The following is a 22,971-nucleotide window of genomic DNA, read 5'->3' as shown; positions in this document are numbered from 1 at the left end:
ATATATATATATATATATTCATATGTATACTCCTATAAATTTGGGGTTTGTGCATTGATATTCATATTAAAATCCCCTTTTTTCTATGTATTTAAAAAGAAAATACAACTTTGTTCTATGTGTGCTGTGGAATTGCATTCATCTGCAAAATATCTAATTTGCATATTATTTTAAACATTCATTTTAATTAATTCACTATTATTATTATTATTATTATTATTATTATTATTATTATTATTATTATTATTCGGTTTTCTTATTTAGATTCTTCGAACTACTGTTCTCACCTTTATCCGTGTCATAGTGCGTAAGTACTTTGTAATTCAGTGGCAAATTACATTCTTTTTGGAGATTGAACGTTATATCCTCAGTGCGGGCGGCACTCAAAATCAGTTGCAAATTACTTAAGCTTCTACGCAGTCATGACTAATGGGATGAGAACATGGTGCCATCGTGGATTAAAGAAAGAGTTCTCTTCGAAATTCCACGCAGATTCCCGGGTTCCACAGAAAGATTCCCAAGTTCGACAAAATACACCTGAAGAAGGTCGAATGTACATTCGATCGAGACGTTGTAAAAATTACACTCAAGATGAGCACAGTAGTGCGAATAATCCAAATAATATGAATAATCAATTCTCATATTTAAAAAAAAAACGCACTTATGCAGAGAGTGATCCGGACGTAACTCAGTACACCCCTGGCTTTCCCCGGAACATTGCATCAACAGCCGGAGTAAGCCGAGCGTCGCCGAAGAAATTAAGCCGTTTGACGTACATAAAGCTGAGCCAATGATAATGTAGCGCGATGGTTTTCAATGCGACGCGCGTTCGCGCGTATTGAAAATTCAAAGCAGCCGAACACTGTCATGAAGAGGAAGAAAAGAAAACAAGTTAGTTAAAAAAAATTTTTAAAGCACACCATTTGCGTATTTTCACGTAAGGAAAAAAGCCATGAATTTTATAGCATTAGCTGAGCAGTTGAAAACACCAGCGGGAGTCCTGGAATTTTGTCAGAATAGGAAATTACTAGTACGGACAAAAACATGTCCCTCTTGATGCACTCTTTTTGTAAGAAGCAAAGTAAGCGACTGCTATGCCTGGAGGTATCAGGCTAGCAAATGCCGAACGTTTACCTCGATCCGAACTGGAACTTTTTTCGCAAAGTCTAGGCTGGCAATTGCCATAATATTAAAGCTAATCTACTTGTGGGCGTTCGAGAGAGCAACGCAAAAAGCCCTCCAGCGCGAATGTGGCATTCAGTCGACGCACACCATCGCCCACTGAAAGAATTTCTTAAGAGATATTTGCGGGAAATATTTTCTAAGGATTGTCCGGCAGATAAGGGGCCCAGGCCATACGGTGGAGATAGATGAGGCTTTGTTTAAACGTAGAAAGCATGACTTCGGCAGATTACTCACACTGGTCTGGGTCTTCGGTGGATACGAACCCCCGCCGAAAAGGAGGGTTTCTTGGTGAGTGTACCAAACCAGAATGCCGAAAACTTCCTTCCATTAATAAAACAATATATCCTGCCGGGGACCACGGTCGTATCAGACTGTTGGACGGCATACAACAAAGTGGGGGGAGGGGGTATCACCATTTGACGGTGAACAACAGCCTCCACTTCGTAGATCCCGGAACGAAGGCGACGACGAATCATGTGGAGCGAATGTGGAAGGAAGCTAAACAACGCAACAAAGTAGAATGCGGGACCAACCGAGAGCTTTTGGACACATATTTCCTAGAGTGTATGCGGAGGCAAACATTTGGTAATGCTCCGTTTGTCTCCATATTATCTCATATCGCCGAAAGCTACCCAGTTGATGATGAGCTTCCTTGCACGTCCGCTATCACCTCTGCGTCTACTTTGCCGTCGTGTGATGCCCTCCAACGGTCTGAGGAAACAACAGCATATGTTTTAAAATGAAAAATATATATATATCCCATCCAGTTTTCTTTCTTTTTCTAGTTTCAAGGTTTTTCCTTAAAAAATTGTTTCGTTTCAACTTTTCTATTTTTTCAGGTTTCCCTAAAAATAAACACAAAACAAAACACCAAAATAAAAAACAAAACGCCCCGAAAAAATATTCCTTGAAAGCATTTATGTTACTTACTTTTGAACCTTTTCTCGAACAAAAAACAAACAAAAAACACAAAAAAAAACACCCAAAAAAATAAACAAAACGTTTTTTTCCCTTGAAAAAACAAATTTAAATAAAAAAATTTATAAACACAAAATTCCTTGAAAGTATGTAGTTTACTTCTAAAAAAAAAAAATTAACATTATTTAAAAAACATATATTAAAAAAATATTGTTATGACATTTTCCTTGACAGTTAATAAAACTTAAAAATTAAAGTAGGTTTTTCTTTTCTTGTTATGCTTTCATCGGCGACGCTCGGTTTAATTTTCTCGCCGACGCTCGGCTGACTCCGGCTATTGACGTCATGTTCCGGGGAATCTGGGCGTGCGCTGAGTTACGTCCGGATCACTCTCTGCATGAGTACCAAAAACCAGAAACATTCACGCTTTATGTAACAAAAGCGAAAAAGGTTGAGTGCCCAAAACTAAATATCCCAAACAAAAAAAAGGCAATATGCCTTGATCTCAAATTTGTTATCAGCTTTCGCAAAGGTGACAGCCGATGCTATGACTAAATATTAGATATATTTCTACTATACTTTGGAAAAGGTTATATTCAGAGCTTTATATAACCATCACATAGCCTTCCATGTTATACAAGCTTATCATGGAGATATCTACAAACTATCAGAGAAATTTCCCTTTAGCGAGGACATCCATATAATGCATACTGATAAATGATGACTACACGCGCACAGAGGCTACTCCAGTTCAAATGCTCAAGAAGACACAATACTTCGAATGCGGAGTTCAAAAGATTTTGTTGGACTACTCTTCCTGACTTTAACCCCTGAAAGACTAACTTAAAACTCCCCAAAAAAAGTGTTATGGTATATCAATAGACTCAGAAAGCGAAACCTCCACGGTATACATAATATTAAGTATCCGAAACACATATGGGTACGCGAGTAAATTAGTAGACATACTCACCTCCTTCATCAGTTTTATTTGTCCAATATATATATTAAAAACAAAATTCCGACGATTAGTTAAAAATAACTCCGAGGCATCAATATAAAAAATCTCACCATTGCACGCTTAGATATTTAATCATTTTATAACATAACCAAAGACTTTACATTGCTCAAATCCAAAAATAATCGACTTCTCCCTACCTATTATTAAATAATGCAATTTAATCACAAGGACACTTTACTTTGTAAAGATAAATTATACAAATTTGAATTTGGCTTGCTGTTTGTCTTTTCGTGGAATTTGAGTAAATGAGCCTTCAATTCAAACTTAGCGCAAAATTCCTATTGTTTTAAATATCTGGATGACACATCAAACTTTTCTACCCACATCACATTAATATTCCCGATATTGTCAACAAGCTCAATAAAATTTAACACACCATTTTATTCACATCTGACCTCGAAAATAATCACGCCCACAACTTTCTTGGTATAAATCTACACAACACGTCGAGCAAATCTAAACTTCTTAGTCAATAGAAAACCAACGAATAAAAAATATTACATACATTTAAACTAATGAAAATTGTATTTATGTAAACATCTTCAAAGTTGCAAAAATTTTCTTTGCATACATTAATCGCTTGTCAAGTAGGTAGGATTTCTTGAACGTTTGAAAAGAAGTCTATTTCGCAGCGAAAGGCCCGAACTGACCAACCCAGGAATTATCCACTCTTTTGTACAGTTGAGACGTGCTGTGTGACACTAGACGCTGACAGGATTTCACTCGAATTTGCCCGAGTTGTGAACTCTAACTCCTCTTAGGACTCGACAACCCGTAAGAACATTAACTACTATCTGAGCTCAACTTCTTACATGGCTTATGAGAGAGGATACGGCTTAGATAGGTTTATATTGTCAAAACTTGCTCTACCAACATCCAAATCCAAACTGCAGAGTCTCTGAAAAATCAACCTTTTTATTCAAAACCAGGAGTATTTCATTTTCATACCTGGTGACAAGATATGAAACATATAAAAAGAATTATCAGACTATGTTTCTTTTATTTTCTTTTTGTCATGCCAATGAACACAACAGGCTGCGTAAAACAGGTTGTTACCAATTTTCTTTTAAATCATTTAATCACAGAATTATTCAAGAAATTTACCCGATCATGACTGGCGAAACGAGAACAAGCTACTCCTGTAGATAAAATCAAGAGTTTCTTGCCACATTCTTTACAGATTCCCGAGTTCAGCCTTAAGATTTTCTCTTAAGAAAGGACCCACCGGAAATCGGTCGAAAGATACATCGGCTGCAACATGGTGACAATAGCATAAAAGATCGAAGCAAAAGTCTTAATAATAATACAAATCGAAAAGGGTTGATATGCCTTAAAAGTTTGCCTTGTACCATGCTATGCTTATTTGTATTGTGGTGGGCGTATAAAATAATATGTGACACCGGAAAACTCGAAAAATAACAAAGGAATTAGAGAAACGATACGAATAAATATAGAAACGAAACGAATTTGTAAAAGCTTGTGGATACAAGTAAATGGAAATAATAGCGAAAGGGACGGAGAATAACAGGAGGGGATGAAATAGGATGAAATCAAATATAAAATAAAGCAGTTTGTGTATGGAGGAACAGACTAAAAAAATTTTAAAAAAAAGCAAGTCGGGGCAAATCAAAAAATCAAAACAGCGATGCGAAGGAACAATGTACAGACAATAACGCCAACACAAGAAAAACACTCCCGAATTTTCAGGAAAAGAAAACACGCAAAGACAGTCACAAACTTTACCGAAATAATAATATGTCCATATATATATATATGTGTGTGTGTGTGTGTGTGTGTGTGTGTGTGTGTGTGTGTGTGTGTGTGTGTGTGTGTGTGTGTGTGTGTGCGTGTGTGTGTAGAAGTGCAACCAAATTGAAATGAGAAACTAGAGTTGAAAAAAGGGTGAAGACGGACTCAGCATGATTAACAAGCTCTTGAAAGACACTCATCCCTCAGAGGAGGAGATAGAGAGTTTGCGTGATAAAACGTGGAACAGACAAATCAGTGTATAAAGTTTTGCTGTATGTCACGCTATCTTATCATGATCGTTATTTTTATTCTGTTAATGTTTTTATTATTTTTTCTATTCTAGTTTGGATAAATTGTGTGTATATATATATATATATATATATATATATATATATATATATATATATACGTAGTCATCGACATACAATCCCGTCTCGTTGCATTACAACTTATCAGGGCCGCTAGACTAGCACCTCTCTCAAGCCAAGGATTGAACCTAAAACCGGCATGTTGACAGTCGGCCACGGAAGCGATGCCCGCAAATACCCTGTCCGAATGGCTATTGAAACAAACATCAGTCCACCACTTATATAGTGCTCAAACCGCCTGTTTGTAAACAAACAAACTGCGAGTTTCGCATTTTTCAGCTAATTAAGTAGCGGATAAGATTATTTACGACAATGCTCTACCTACAGAGGGGGTCTTAAAATATATTTGTAGTCATTGACATACAGTCCTGTTTCGTTTTATCACAACTCATTGGTGCAGCTAGACTAGCACCTCTCCCAAGCCAAGGATTGAACCTTGAACCGTCGTATTGACAGTGCGCAGTTCTTCAACTCGACGATGGAAGCGATGCCCGCAAATAACCTGTCCGAATGTCTATTAAACAAACATCAGTTCACCACTTATACAGTGCTTTTTAAAATGTTTGAAAATCATAACACCCCCCTCCACTCATCGCGTAAAAAAAATTAAATATGTAAAATAATCAAGTAAGTTTTTTTTTTCCATTAAAAATATATTTGTTTTTATTTTGTTTTGTTTTTTGGGGTTTTTTTTACAAATGATTTCCACTTGCAATGAAAAATATGTTATGTAATGAATGGCTGGAACCATCATACATAACTTAAAAGAAAAAACTTTAATAAAAGATTTAAAAGAGTGGGCATCGAATAATCGATTGTCTACCAGTTGAAAGAGAAAGGGCTTACGTCATAAACAGAGAAATCGGACGACGATTTTTTTTGTTTACAAAACAAAGAAACGTGACATTCCTCGTAAGCTCTGGAAGTACAGATATTGGCATGAGTGGATAATTCACGTGTCGCTCGGTTGAAGATGAAATCGAATGATCTTCTGAGGTCAAAACGTGACTTAAGAACGCATGTTCTATTATCTATCAACCGATTGACAGGACGCGTGGATAGAAAAAACAAAGCGACAAAATGCCAATAAAAACGGTGAATCAGCAGAGAGGAGAGCAGAGAGAGAAGAAACACGGAACAGCATGTGTTGCTGAAGACCGGATCGTTGAAGCGTCATTTTCCCTCCTCAGAGCACTGTGAGAAAACTTACTATCGCTGTGAACTTCAGAACCACCAAAAGAAAAAAGACGATCTGTTTTAAATTGTAACTATATTGTAAAATATAATTTTATACAAAAACAAACACAATTGTGACTTACGTCTTTTAATGCATAGTTTTAAGTTACAGCTGATCGTTCTAAGTCGTCAACCGCTTTGTTTTCAGGTTCAACGTTGTTATGACATTTTTGACAATTGACGAGAGGCAAGATAAGGAAAAAGTGCCAGTCTAAGGTGAGATAACTCACTAGTCTTAACTCGTTGTCATCACAACCGCTTAGTAAACAAGTGAACCTACGGACGACCGACGTAACTAAAACTGCTATGTACCACAGCCAGGGAGTCCTACGCACTATTACGATTTCCCAACCTGGGAGCCACCCCATAATACAACAAATACAAATAAAATAAACGTAAATAAATACTTTGGAACGCGAAAAACGTAGAATTTTCTTGTTATCAATTGCTAGTCTTTATCACGCACAACTTGGGTAAAGAAAAAATTTTTTTAAGAATATGTCAATTGATCAAGTGGACGATGAAAATAGACGGATTATACCGAGCGAGCGGAAGTTAATGCAAAAACGAAAACATAAAATAAAATAAACAATCTACCGTAATAAATTCATGAAAATTACTCTTTTATTTTTAGGTGTGTATTACGATGCAAAGATGTCGAAAAAAATGGTTAAAAAATATAACAAATAAATGTTATTAAAGGCAAGATATGCTGCTCTTCTCCTTATCTGAAAAAGTTTTTAGTGGTTTTACTCACTTTAAAACTCATTTTAAAACATTTAATCTGTTCGAAAATAATACAGTGTTTATCGATACATGTGAAAAGGGCAAATAGCGCCGAGCTGACTGTTAAATGCATGAGGTTTTGGAAAATAAGTTAAAACTAAAAAAATATTCAGAATAATGTTAGAAACCCACCGAATATATGTTACCGCAGGCATAAACTCTTTTGATTTCCGAACTATATAACATTGTGATGTATGATTTTATAGTTGTGCATGTAAATTATTCCTTCCAAGATCAACTGTTTTGTTTTCAATTTTTACTCGAATTAGAAATTTTGCCAGTTAAATACATCATCAGAGAAGTGCCGCATGTCCAAATAATATATATGTTAAATTTCATTATTGTAAACAAAATATTCAGAAAGGAGTTTGGTAGAGGCTTTTTGCACACACACACACACACACACTGACAAGCTGACTTATATATATATATATATATATATATATATATAAAAACAGAGATGTGTGTGCCACAGACGATTTCTGATGTGTTAATACAATAATCACATCTCCTAAAAAACTATGGTTCGTACGTTCTTAAATTTACCATAAAATATTATGCCCTTATTTATTGTCCATCTTGGAAGGGTCTATTTTTTCCTAACTTGCCATTTACAAATTACAAAATTACGAAACTTACACCACAATCCAACCTCCGACACTCCATCTGCCATTCTGGCGCTAGCCGCACACACGTACACACAACACGAAAACAAACGCTGTCCTCCAAAGGACAGACTATTAGTACTACTATCCAGCACGCGCGCACACACGCACACACGCACACATACACACGTTCACTACCGTCCTTGGGTACGTCACGTTGTTATGGCAACCAAGCCCGTTCCCTTTTATCCATTCATTTGCTTATACTTTCTTTTACTACATTTTTTATTTATTTTTTTATTTATTAAAGGTAAGAGAGTAATTCGGGTATGCATACTAAACTGTTAACCGTTAGTTTGCGTGTTCGATCCTGATCGATTCTACTTTTTTTTAATTCTATTTGTTTATTAAATCCTATCCGACGCGGGGGGGGCTATACCCTTTCCTTCCACCTCCCCAAGGGTGGGTTCCTAACGGAAGGACGTCCGATCCTCCACCCACCTACGGGCAAGCAGGGGGAGCTGGTCACCATCCCCCCACCAAAAGGGGAAGCCTGGCATTTTCTCACCCGCAAGGGGGGAGCTTGGCAGTTTCTCCCCCCAAAGGAGGGAGCCAGTGTCCCCCCCAAGGGTGGGAGGGCGAAGAGGCCAGGAGGTGACTTTTTTGGGGGGTAGAAGCCTCCAGGCACCCTCCTCCCTGAAGGTGGGGTTGGGGATTATCTCTCCCTGAAGGGGGGAGGCCGGCACCAAGCATGTAAATCCAGAGGGGTGACTTTTTTTCTTACCCCTCGGAGTGGGAAGGGGGTCGATCACCCAGGCAACGCCGGGTAACCCCTGCTAGTATATATATATATATATATATATATATATATATATATATATATATATATATATATATATATATATATATATAAATCCAGGCTTGAAATGTTCAAAAGTAGAGACTAATGAATACAAGTCTTTTTATTATTTATTCGAAGGTAAACAGTTACATTTGGTCGCTATAAACAGGTATATATATATATATATATATATATATATATATATATATATATAAGATTCGCGGTTAAATTTTAAATTCTTAAAAAAAAACATATAGAGACATATATTCGATTTAAGAATTTATTGCTTGACAAAAGGAATATATATAAGGGGTTATATTAATTTCCTTAATCCATTTCAACAACAGAGGAAATGAAGTGCAGTTAGCAAAATGTCCAACTGCGAATGGACACTATTTTGCTTTTCAGCACAATTATTGAAAATAGTTTTTTGATTGGTTGTCGATAATTATATGGAGAAAATTATACGAAAAGAGAAGTTGATACAACCTGGATAGTCTATTATCGGGAGGAGTCCAATGTCGTTCGGGGTTATAAATCCAGGTGGGCAGAATATAGGCCCATGGGAGAAAGTGATATTCCCATATAGCGAAAGCGTACTGCTCCTTCTTGATATTTCGAAAAGTATACCTGGCCGCCTTATTCGATGTTGCACGGGTTGCGTGTTTGTAGCTGTAGTCCAAATGCTTTCTCGGTGTTGACAAAGTATATCCGAAATTGGATGGATATACCATTCCATTGTAATTATCCCCGTTAGTAATAGAGTTTGAGCATTGAGTTAAGTGTGCAATGGACCTCGGAATCAATAGTGTGGTTATCAAAATACCAAAGATAGCAAAATAATCCTGGAGATTATATTCGGAACGGTAACATTGGAACGGCTTGCTTGTGGTGGGAGCCTCTTAGAAAGATAGCTCGTTTTCTTGTTTATAGTGGATGAGGGATGGCTTTTAGATGAGGGAAAGACGAGAGTGGGGTGAAGTAGAGAGGGTAAAGAGAGAGTGGGAGGGTTAAAGTTGGGCAAGCATACAGGTTCTGAATGGAATTTATTCGGCGGGGGGGGATATATATAAACAGTTACATTTGGTCGCTACAAACAGGCATACATATATATATATATATATATATATATATATATATATATATATATATATATATATATATATATATATATCAAATTTTAGTCATTCAATAAATTTAAAAATTTATGACGTGAAATGGTTAAATTTCAAATCAAAAGATTTTATTATTCTATGTAAGACAAAGAATGCGTTTGAAATATTATAACTCCTTATCCTGTAGGATTTCGATGTCTACCATCTCTTCAGAGGAGAAAATATTAGCAAATACTTATAATGGTTTACACCTTATTTGCTAAAGTCAGTGAGACATGGAAAATCACAATTAAAAGTGTTTTAAGTATTTAAATATCATAGAGTAAGGGAAGTTAAAGAAAAAGATATAAAAAATCACATCCAAATTGCATTGTAAAATCCGAAGTGAATGTCTTTGATAGCAGTGTGGTAAAGTGATCCAAACTGTATTTTGGGTAATCCACATCACAAGGTAATAGGCCGAAGTACACATTTTCCCGGAGCAAGTTTCTTTGTTCATATAATGAGTCCGGTAAAAAAAAATTATAGATCCGGTGGATCTATTTACTAATAAACATATAATTTAATATATTTAATATTTTTATAATTATAGAACATGAGCTTCAAATTCCACTCCAAAATAACTTCAAATTATTAATAAAATAAAATAAAACCGCTTTCAGTAGACAGGCTACGCAAATTAAGAGAAACTGAACTGATATGAACAATTAAAAATTAAAAGAAATTAAAAATTAAAAATTAAAAATAAAGATAAAATAAAATGAAAAATAAAAAGAATAAATAAATGAATAAATAAAAATAAATAAATAAAATAATTAAAAATAAATAAAAATTAATATAAATAAAAATAAATATAAAAATAAATACAATGAAATAAAAATAAAAGTACAAGGAAGAAAAGAAAAGAAAATGCCTACGCATAATAAATTAGCGAATATAAGACAAGATAAAATAAAATAAAGGAGAAGGTACGGAAATAGATTAAAGAATAAGGAGAGATAGAAATTAGAAAATAATAATGAAAAAGGAAATAGCGGAGTGAGAAAAAAGACAGAGGAACTAAGAAACGGGGTCGATAAACTTGTATAAGATAAAATGACAAGCCTCGAAAATAGGTCAGAATGCGAAATAGGTCTAGACATATGTAGGAAAGAAAAAGCAAGCAAATTCAAAAATCACGCCATGTCAAGTAAAAATTCCCGCTTAAATAAATTTAAATCAAGTCAACTCAAATAATCTTATCTACTATATACAGTACAATCCATGCTAATTTTATATGTATTGATAATATCCTTTATATTAAACTGATAATTTGGAACTATAATAATCAGTGGAAGTAATTTTCAAACATAAAACTAGGCGTAGGAATAAAACATGTTATAAATATTATAATATTAATAATAATTTTTTACCGAAAAAATATCATAATATTTATAATAATACTTAACTGAAAAAAAGCTTTATATATATAAAAATTAAGGGATAATAATAACCATGGTAATAATAATAAAAATGCTACTAATAATAATCAAAGTAACTACTATAATTGTTAAGTAAAACTAAGAGAATGGGGTAACGGAACTAAGCCTATAAAAGCAGGATTTCTATAGTACCACAAAGATGACGCATTTTTTAGTGTTATGTGTTCATATTCATATATGTGAATTTGGAAAGTACCCTCCAATGGGGAATACTTACCTGTGGGTTATAAAAGGGTTAGAAGATTTATAAACTCTTTAATTAATAGATGCTAAAAGCAAATTTGAAATAGTATACGAACAAAATCCTAGAAGGGTAAATCATGTGCTGGGATTTAAAATATAGTCTGTAAATGCGTGTATGGTGAGTTTCTATATAATATAATATAAGAATGTATTTGTATATAGGTTAAATGAAATGCTCTAAACTATTTAAAAAATATTTAGATGGGATAGTACTTATAGAATATTACTGCCAATAATATTTTGTAAGACCTATAATCATAGGTGTCCATACCAGTTGATTATTAGATAATTTTATTCTGAAGTATTTCCATTTGTGTTAGAGCTTTTTATCTTAAATTCTACGGAATTATGCAAAATGTAATAACTATGCATAAATAGAATTCACTGTATTAGCAAAAAGAAACCAATCATCTATTAAATGGATGATTCTTTATGTAGTATCTCGCATAACTATGACTGAGTATATTAAGAAGCTTGTTTTAATAAATTTTTAAATCGAAAAATAGCCTTTTGCTAATTTCAATATCATAGCGAGAAAACCTCAACTTTATAGACATATACATGAAAGAACTGCATATAATGTGTATTTAAAGAAAATTAAATTCTTTGGAAGTATTTAAATAATTTGTACTTTGTAAAATGCAGTGTTTTTACAAGGGAATCACCATTTTTCAAAGTTGGAACGCCACTCAAAGATAAGGATGAGTTAATGTAAGGAGGTAGTAATCGTTAGTGGTATTCAAGGAGACGATTTAGAAAGAACTTGTTTACATTGGACTTTAATGTAACCATACTGTACTCAGCTGAGAAGCAGGTCAGCGGAACTGCGTTCCACAGGTGAGGAAGCTTAGTTCGGGAAATCTGCGTTTAAATTTAGATACATATAGAGAGTGGGGGAAATTGTTTATAGTTGTTATAGCTAGTCGAATGTTTTTTGGTGAAAGCTTAGCAAGGAGGGGAGGGGCATTACTTGGAGTTCAGGCGAGCACTTGCTATGAAAATAATGATAGAGTAGAGACAGGCTCGCAACGTCTCTTCTGTTGAAAAGGGGTTTAAGGGAAGCGATTTTGGCACCACTATTATATTGGGAAACCTGTTTTGAACTCTACCAAGGCAGGATAGTGCCCGCTGAGCAGCTCAGGTGTTGGAAGAGTACTCCATTTTTGCACGTACTTAGCTTTTATACAAATAAAGGATTGCATCGACAGTGAGATATTTACTGGAATGGTAGAATGATCCAACCATCTTGGGAACAGATTTGATGTATGTGTTCCATTTCAGATCAGAAGTGAAGGCCAGTCCGAGAAGCTTGTCATGTCATGTTTCTTCCCCAAGACGAAAGCCATTCATTTCAATTGGGGCCAGAGCGATTATGATCAAAATAGAGAACAAACTCGAACACGAATTGAATACTGTTAAATACATTATCCTTCATAATGTTTATCCGGAGAATTTGATTAATTATACTAGTAATAATCAAACAGAAAAGTACAATTCTCTTTTAGCCCTGTATCTGTCACAGTGCCCTGTTTATTTTAAACTGACTTGGATTTGAGTTGCTGGTCAGTATGTAGACAGACGGATTATCAAGTCTGTAACAAAGTGTTTCCCGTCTGATGGGTTACGGTTGGTTTTTGGTGTAAAATCTGCATTAAAGTTGCACTACATCACACAAACCGATGTCGTTTATGAATTCAGTTACCAGTACGCGGTGGGCTATGTGGGTCGAACTTACTTGAATTTTCAGACACGCATTAATCAACATGTACCGGCAGAAATTAGACTGAGCAAGCCATGTCGTTTTCGCCCCTCTTCTGTTTTTGGCATCTGCTATTGGCCAACATCTGATTGAAAATCCAGCTTGTGCCAATGCCTATAAAAGGGACTGTTATATTTATACCATAAAATACTGATAAGCCACAGTAACGACAAAGCATGTGCTGATTATTAACTATTTTATCTATAAATGTATGTATACAGACATACTCGCGCGCACATATGTGTGTATGTGTATATATATATATATCGTTGTTGTCTTTATACATATGTATTAGTGTATTTATATACCATTGGACATTATAAGGATATAGATATATAGACCACAGAAAGGTGTATAGACATAGACGCAGGTCTATAGAAATATAGGCCTACTATATAGCTACACAGAAAGTTCTGTTAGACACATATAGACACAGATATATAGATATATAGGTATATAGATATATAGATATATAGATACAGGGATTGAGAATGCACTTTTTTGTATTTTTGCATTTTTGTTTTTGCATTTCCATACAGCAACCATGGATATAAATATCACTAAAACATATGCTGGGCTATAAGCTTCATTTTGGTACCTAACTTGCCTGGCTGGGTTGCCTGTAGGCTGGGATAAACCGCGTCACCCCCCCCCACACACACACAGACAGACAGACAGACAGTAGGAAAATTTATATACAGATATACGTAAATTAGGATTTTAGACAGATATTATAAAAAAATTCTACAACGGAGAAAATATATTTTCTCACCAAATAAGTATTGAGCTGAGAATCCAAGCTTTTGTGTTAACTTGAACCTAGGCAGATTAGAGGCGTTGGTTGGTTAGCACGCGTATATCTTTGACACGTTTTTTGGATTTGCGTGAGAGTAAAAGAATGAAAATGAAATACAGATATAAAAAGAATATATATATATATATATATAAATAATATTATATATATATATATATATATATATATATATAATATTATTTATATATATTGATTTTCTTTTCTTTTTTTTTTACTTAACGGCAAAGAGAATCCGATTTCGCGTTTCTCAGTGGAGCTGGTGTCACGCGTAGCTAGCCGGAATGCAAGACAGCAATATAATCGAACCATTAATCAAGCCATCAGTCACTCAGTAGATTAATCGATCAATCATGATGCGACTAAAGAAATAACTAAAACGACAAATGGGTAAAAAAAAGAACGAGAGAGGGAAAAAAAGGAAAGAATATATCTTAACAGGTAAATATCTTCTGACGAAATAAATTAGCGTAAAGCAGAATAATAATGAAAAAAAATATTGCAGGAAAAACGAAACGTTAAAAAAAATAGGTGATCATAAGATTACAACCAAAGAATGGTAAAAGATTGATTATAGGTAGGAAGAAAAACGTAACTATATGGAATGAAAAGAGGAATTCTATTGAAATGCAAGCAAGAAAGAAACGTAGATAGAAAGATAAGACAAAACGAGATATGAAAAAATATTAAAAAGGTAAAAAAGCTGAATTTAAAGAATGAAATGAAACAAGTGCAGCGTGCATAAGCCCCCGTGAGTGCATAGTGGACGAAGCATAAAAGATGACTAAGTTCAGCAGTTGCCCCCCTCCAACACACATCATTTAGCCCCAAAAGTCCCCAGGGGACATCAAATTCGGCTGAAAATGAACAAACGGTGCAGTTTTAGGCCTTATCGTATGTAAATTTGAGTTCTGCACCATGCAAAAAAGAAACGACTAAGTCCATCATTAGCCCCCAACCCACCCATTTAGCCCCAAAAGTCTTCAGGGCCTTAGCATATTTAATTTTTAGTTCAGTACCATGCAAAACTGCTAAATAGACATACACAGGAAATGTTGGACAAATATAGTAAAATAGTATAAAAAATGGAGTGTTTTTATTAGCTCTAAAAGAGTCCCTGAAGAACACCCAAGAGTTACTGCGAGGCAGAGACAAAGAAAAGCGTAGTTTAACTGTTTCTAGGGATCGAACCTCAGACCATGTTTACCACAGTCCGATGCCTTAACCGTTAGGCCATAATCCCTAGATTAATTATACTGTTTATTTTTATCGCTTATAAATTTAGATTTTGTTATTGTTGTTATTTTTCAAGCGATACATACGATTAATATTGGCTCCGCCTCGGAGCTCATTTTTTTATTTACTTAGAAAGTCGCCCTTTTTAATTTTGGACGTATATAACATTTTTTATTTATTTATTTATTATTTTTAAAACAGTAACAGTAGCGTGTTTCAATGTCATTACCTCTCAAAAAAAAAGGGCGACTTTCTAAGTAAATAAAAAAATGAGCCAATATTAACCGTATGTATCGCTTTAAAAATAACAACAATAACAAAATATATATATATATATATATATATATATATATATATATATATATATATATATAAGTAGAGATGTCGCAAAGCAAACGAAAAATAAACGAAAGAAAAGGGTATAACATAAGACTACAGAAAAGAAAAAAAAAGGAAAAGTTCCCGATTATTATAACTAGCTAACGCACCCACCTGAATCTATTTCTATAAGATTTAAAACGAATAATTAGGTAAACGTAAAGACAAATTAAAACCACAATGGACAAGAACAAACGTACGATATACGTATATGTATGCGTATATATTTGGATGCCCGAAACATCTTTACATCTGTCAATATTTGATACCTCTTTAAAGCCACAAGCAGAAGTGGAAAAAAAAACAACAAATTAGAATGTTATCCCAAATGAAGAGAAATAAGAAGAAAACAAACGAAATTTGAAAAAAAAAATAAAGATAAATAAATAAAAAGCAAATTAAACGCATGATCTCGAAAAAGTGAGTGAAAGAAGTGCAGGGAATGAAAAGAACGATTATATTGCAATATAGGCTAGAACAAACAAACAAAAAACAATGGGAGACAAAAATAGAGAACAAACGAAAGGGAAAAACATAAAATACAAAGTAAAAAAATCCAACAATTATACCAAATGCCGAAAAACAAGAAAAGCAAACAAACGAAAGAAATAGTAAAATTGCTATTAAAACAAGACAGCGGAAAATAGGAGATAATATATATTACATATTAGACGATTATTCAAACTAACTAACTCACCCACCTGAATCTATTAAAATAAGATGTAAAACAGAAACTAATGTAAACTTAAAAGCAAACAGGTAAATTAGAAAAAGCAAAATAATGAGAATCGAACAAACACGTGTAGACGCATATATACTATTCGAGGTTAGAAAATGATTTACCCTTGTCAGTAACCTATATCTCTTTAAAGCCACCATTCGTCATGCATGGCGTTTTGTTGTCACATCTGGGCTGATGCACCAACCACTATTCTCTCCCCTTTTGTACAGGTTGCACTGTCTGTCATGCTCCAGCCTCTGTTGCATCATTGCAGATTTACCTCCCTATGTTTATTATACAAGTATTTCAACGGAATGTGTTCCAATGAACTTAGTGAACTTGTACCTCCCTCAAATTTAATACCACCGACTCACTCGGCTAGCAACAAAATTCGACGACTTCACTGTTATAGATCTCTAGATGCCGGAATATTTTTACTGCATACCTTTGGAATTTCTTTCCATGCTTAATGTTTCATCGTGCAAACATGAAGAAATGTACGAGGTGCCTTTAATAGGTTTCCAGTTTTTTTTTTCAGTACTGCCATTGAAAATCGTCACAAACACTTGAAAATTCAATATTTTATTTTTTGACTTCTTATAAGATGATCGAACCTTTTTTATAACTTCAGGTTTAAAAGAACAGCTACAGCAGGAATTAGAATAGACTCTACTAAAGCCCGAAACTTTCCACGTGAAAATGCTTCAACAACCTAAGCAATATCAAAAACGCCTTCAGCGACTTCATCGCAACCAGAAGTTTTACGTTATTGGCATAAATAAACTTATTTTGCGTTGGCAAAAGCGTGTTCATTCTGATGGTGTTTATTTCGATCAATTATTTTTTTTGTGTGTTCGGAGACATGTTCATCTGAATTTAAAAGTTAAAATCTGAATTTAAAACTTTAGGCTAGTTTGCTGTATTCGCTCATTATGTGATTAATTGTTTCGTCTCTTTGTCCACAGAGTCTGCTTGGCTCTTTTCTTTTGGTTTCTCGATCTTCGCTTTGATGTGGCTTGTTCTTATCGCGTTATAGTAGTAGTAGTAGTAGTAGTAGTAGTAGTAGTAGTAGTAGTAGTAGTAGATCTATGTAGAAGCACCTTGGAATTTCCACAGATTCCTATTAGTTATTATAAATATAGACGCCTTTTCATATCTGATTTATATCTTAATTCCATTAGTTATTGCAAATTCATCTAAGAACCTCTGTATATTGATTTGAATGTTTTGCTCTACAGCATATCAAGAATTTCAGGGTTATTTAATACCGAATCCAGTCCGTTTGATAAAAGTTTTACGCTTCAGGTTCTTTATATTCAGAAATATTTATTCACAGTGTTTGGTTTAGTTGTTTTGTTTTACCGCACATCAACTTATTCCTTGTTATTTAATACTGAATTTGTTCATTTTATGTTATAGCTTTTAAGCTTGAAGTTATTTGTACCTTCAAATATTTATTCATCGTGTTTGATTTTGGACTAAGAGGAAAATTGTTTTTTTTTTTGTTGTTTGTTTGTTTTGTTTTTAGTTTTGGAGAACATGATTGAGTTTTGCAAAGGGGAAGGGAAAACAAAGATAACATCATTGTTTAGTGTATTTTAGCTCATGAAATCTGTATCTTCAGACAGCCTGATCTGGTAGAAACAGTAAAGGTTGTGTTTATCAATATATCTGTCGTAGTCTGTTTTAAATAATGTTTTAGTTCGTATGTCTACACAGCATTATTAAATGTGTTCACACAAATCTTTAAGAGTTTATGTATGCCGGTGTTTCACAGCATTTTCGTTCGTCTATTAAGCTTAAGATTGCAATACCATTGTCTTTGCCAAACGCGTAGATTGCATGAACATATCTTAATAATGTCCTTCCTTGTTTAACATGGATTGCTGAGAGGAGCGGTGGTAACGGGGAGGAATTTAATCTTAATTCAAATAAAACAATTTAATTTGAATTAAATGAAGCAGATGGCAAATTAGGGAATTAAGAAGTCATTTCTAAATGGCGTTTGCGAAAGTGCCCGGTTTGGTGGTGGTGGGGGTGAGGCGCAGTTTCGAAAGGAGGTGTTCTTACCGTTGCTTTATGTCAGGGTTGGGTTTGTTTTGGATTCCAAAGAATTTGCATGGAATTGGTCCCGTATGCCTTGGGCATTTTTTCGAGAAACAGAAAAAAGAGCGCATTTTTCAACCATCTTTTACAGTCACCTAAAGACAAGAAGGCACTCTCCTCCTTCCGTTCCTAATTTGCTAACCCTCCCTATCCTTTCTGTTGCAGGCACCGTTCTGTATACTGTCGTAACAATTCACGATACATTTGTATGTACGTGTGTGTTTTTCTTATATTTGTAACCGTTTCTTTATAAGAGGTGCCGTCGGTACGTCTATGACATTCGAGTTGAAACGTCATATTTACTGTCCAATCACGTTTAAGATTATATTATAATTGTCGCAGTTTTGTCATACTTAAGGTTTAAATAATTTCGCAGTCTTGGCATGTTTAAGCAAAGCATCTCATTTTCGTAAGTCTGTTATGCTTAATATAAAATAGCATTTCGCAATTTTATTACGCTTAAGTTCAAACTATTTTCGCAGTTCTATCATGCTTAAGTTTAAAATATTATTTTTGAAGTTCGGCAACGCTTAAGTTTAAAATATCATTTTGGCAGTTCTGTGACGCTTAAGGTTAAAATATCATCTTCGCTGGTCAGTAACGTTTAAGTTTTGATGGCATTTTCGTAGTTCTGTAACGCTTAAATTTAAAATATTATTTTTGCAGTTCCATCACTTAAGTTTTCTGTCACATTTTTGTTATTCTATTAGGCTTAAGTTTAAAATATTATTTTCACAGTTCTATAACGCTTTAATTTTTTATGAAATTCTTGAAGTTCTGCCATGCTTTAGTTTAAGTATAACATTTTTGTAGTTTTTTTTTCTTATATGAAAATAATAATTTTCACAGTTCTTTCGCGTTGTTTTATTTTTTAAGGTTTTTAAATATCATTTCCGCACTTCTGTCATGCTTATGCTTAAAAATATCATTTCCGCATTTCTGTCATGCTTATATTTAAAAATATAATTTCCGCAGTTCTGTTTAATAGTATCAATCCGCAGTTTTTTTTTAATAAAATGTTGTCGTTCTGTCTAGTGTTCAGATGATTAATCGGAATCGAAATTGGTACAAAAAATGAAAAATATTAACCTATTTTCTGTTTCCAAAAACAATTCTTTAATTCTGTTGTTTGTCCTTTAAAACTTAATTTACAATGCTTGTACTAATGATAGGATGACAAAGTTTCATTGTTTTTAAAACTACAGGTAAAACTAAAATCTATAGATCATAAAAACTTACAGTAAAATAGCACTAGAAGAAATGGCACGATAAACAGCAAGAGTAACATTGAATAAGAAAAAATGGCACAAGTGAAAAATATAGATGTAAATCTTAGAATGCGTTTATCAAATCGTTTTCAAAAAACGTGAATTTATTTTTTTAGTAATCTAGATCTTATTCTTCATTGTTTTCCAAAATGAATTTGAATATGATTTACCAGGGTAGAAGGATACTCGAGGATAAGGAGGGTTAATATCAAGTGGTCTGTGAGACAACACTCAGGATCGGTAATAGATGAAATTAAGTAGACTTTAATTATTTAAAAGAACAAGTGAGCACGAACTTGTTTAAATGGGACTTGAAAGTTACCACCTTGTAGTCATCTAGGAAACAGTCCTGAAATATTGAGTTCCACATGCAGGCAGTTATAGAAAAGGAACACTGTTCATGGCAGCGTGTTTAGTTTTGTGCACAGGTAGAGAGTATGAAAATAGTTGACAGTGGTTGTAGCTAGACGAATGTTTGTTGCGAATATTCAGCAGGAGAACCATAGATTCAGGCTCAGTCGAGTATCTGCCACTAAAATACCAATAGAGTGGAGATATACTCCTACGAGGAGAAAAAAGACGCACGAATTACATGGGTCTTTACGCTAATCAAAAATTAAAAAAAATAATAACAACCATGCTTGTGAAGTGTAATTGGATTTCAAACAAATGTATTCCTGGTGAAAACATAATCACGGAATTATCTGCCATGTCGACATTAGTATAAATTACAAAAATTATGAAAATGATCCAGTAAAAAAATAATTACAAACATAATTTATCAAATAAACGAGTTTTATCGTATGTTTTAATGTGGAAGAATTGTGTTAACACATTTATGATAAAATGAGCTATCTCCATTGCTTTCCTTTAAATTAGCCACTAGAAAAATAAAATAGAAAATATTTTTTTCTACTAGATATTTTTTTTTTAATTGTACTAAATTTGAAATAAGTACGTGATAGTGCTTTTACCTGAAATGCATTTGTTTGAAATTCCATTATACTGCACGAACAATAAAATTCTACAAATTAATATTTAGAAATTTGAAAAGAATCGGAATCCTTAATTGTATGAGAATTTTGAATTTTAAACAATCGGTAACTGTATCGGAAGCGGGAGAAATGTTGGAATCGCCCCATTACTAGTTTGCCATAATAAAGTTTTTAAATAGATTAGTTTAGATAAAAGGATATTTTGTCCGGTTTGTATTTATCGGAATTGGGAATTTTTAATAGAATCGGTAATTATTTGAATTAGTCTGACTATTCTTCTTATTCTGGATGCTATTTTCATAACGTTTCAACGTCTTGTCGAACTCGAAAACATTTATGCTGGATTTGCACGGTATTTCGAGATGATTCTTTTATTTAGTCCACATGGGTTCGAGTTCGACAGAAAGATTTTCGAGTTGGAGACCTGAAGATGTTCGCTAGTGACATCGACCAAAACGTTGTGAAAATAGCACTCAAGATGAGAACAGCAGCCTGACTGATTCAAATAATAGGAATTATGAATCATCATCTCAAAAATCCAGAAACAGAATCGGTAAGTGTAACTTAGTCGGGTAAAATAGTGGAATCGTCCCATCACTAGTTCTTTCACGTAATTTTTTTTTTAAATGGGTTGGTTTCGATGTGAATATATTTTGTCCGCTTGTCTGCCTGTTTGTCCTTCGCTCAGTTCCAATGGACGCATCATAAGAATATTGGTTCGTGTCATGTCATGTACTTTGGTGTTCATTATTGCGTCCCCGTATATAACTAGTACGCGCGCGTGTTCATGTGTGGATTGCCGTTGAGAATGTCATCGGTCGCACTTTGCTTCTAACTAGAGAGCACCTTTCTTTTTCTCTCTCTCCCTCTCTCTCTCTCTCTCTCTCTCTCCCTATCTATCTATCTATCTATCACACACACACACACACACACACAAACACGCAAACACGCACAATTTCTATTTTCCAAACCTCCTGCAAGAAAACACTTCGATCGGCCATAACGCATAATTAGTCCAACGCCAGATCCTCAGGCGACAAGCACCTACGGTCATAATAATTACGTAGGGATTGGAAACCTTAAAATATAGAATCGAAAGTACCAGAAAACTAACATAGGAACAGGGTGGAAATAGCATAAATTGTCGAATGTGAAAAGAAGGATAAAGCAACAAAAAAAAGTGGTTCAGAAAGAAGGAATGTCGTTTTACCAGCCAACCTGTCTACCCTATACCCCTTAAGAAATAAATAAATAAATAAATATAGTTGTTGGCTGGGAATAAGGAAGGTAAAAAAATAATTGAGGGCCGCACAAGGATTGCAAATAGCGATTACCATGCTGTGCTTAGTTTTGTCTCGGTGTCTCCACTTCCGAATTCAATGCATTATAACATTTTATTTATATTTTCATCATTCGATTTTTCTCTTCCATTTCCTCTCTGCCATATTATTTTAATTCTATGGAAAGTTATGATTATGTAGTAATGTCATTCTCTCTCTGTAAAATTAATGTGAATGCGGTTGGTTTAATTTTCAACGTGGGACTGAATTGTGCAAGACTAGTAGAGTTGTGATAGTTATAAAGAACGGATAAAACACATAAGAAACAAGAATATGTCAGTCTTGAGAACAGATAAGAATCAATTAGCAGGAATAGGGGGGGGGGCGAAGGCAAACTAGAGGAACAGCTTTGCCTCGACACTGGTTGACCCTCACTTCCATATATGCACATAACATTCTGTAAACAAACATAGAAAACGAGTTGTTAAATTTTTCGCTAGTAAGATTTATGTTTTAATAAACGGTGCATTCATACTTCCGCCTGATAACGTAAGGATAAGCGAAAATCTGTTCTGGGCGAGACTTTTTCTATAATGTATATAAATATTTTTTATGTTATGCCATGGAAACGTTAATAACTTTAAATCTATTTATCTGTTCAAGCTGGATACCACCACCTGACAACGTAAAAATGTGGCAAAGTCTTTTCGATGCTATACTGTATCAAATACTACCAAACGCGATGGATACGTTGATAACATTAAATCTATTTACCTGATTAAACCGTAATTGTAAATGGCGGTTACCGTTAGCATCAGATTCATACATCAAACTTAGAAAAATCGAAAGTGAAGATTCCATAAAATTTTTGA

This window comes from Euprymna scolopes, chromosome 7, assembly GCF_053919585.1.
Source record: "Euprymna scolopes isolate OS-2025 chromosome 7, ASM5391958v1, whole genome shotgun sequence".
NCBI classification, from domain to species: Eukaryota; Metazoa; Mollusca; class Cephalopoda; order Sepiida; family Sepiolidae; genus Euprymna; species Euprymna scolopes.
This window is presented reverse-complemented; position numbering follows the sequence as displayed.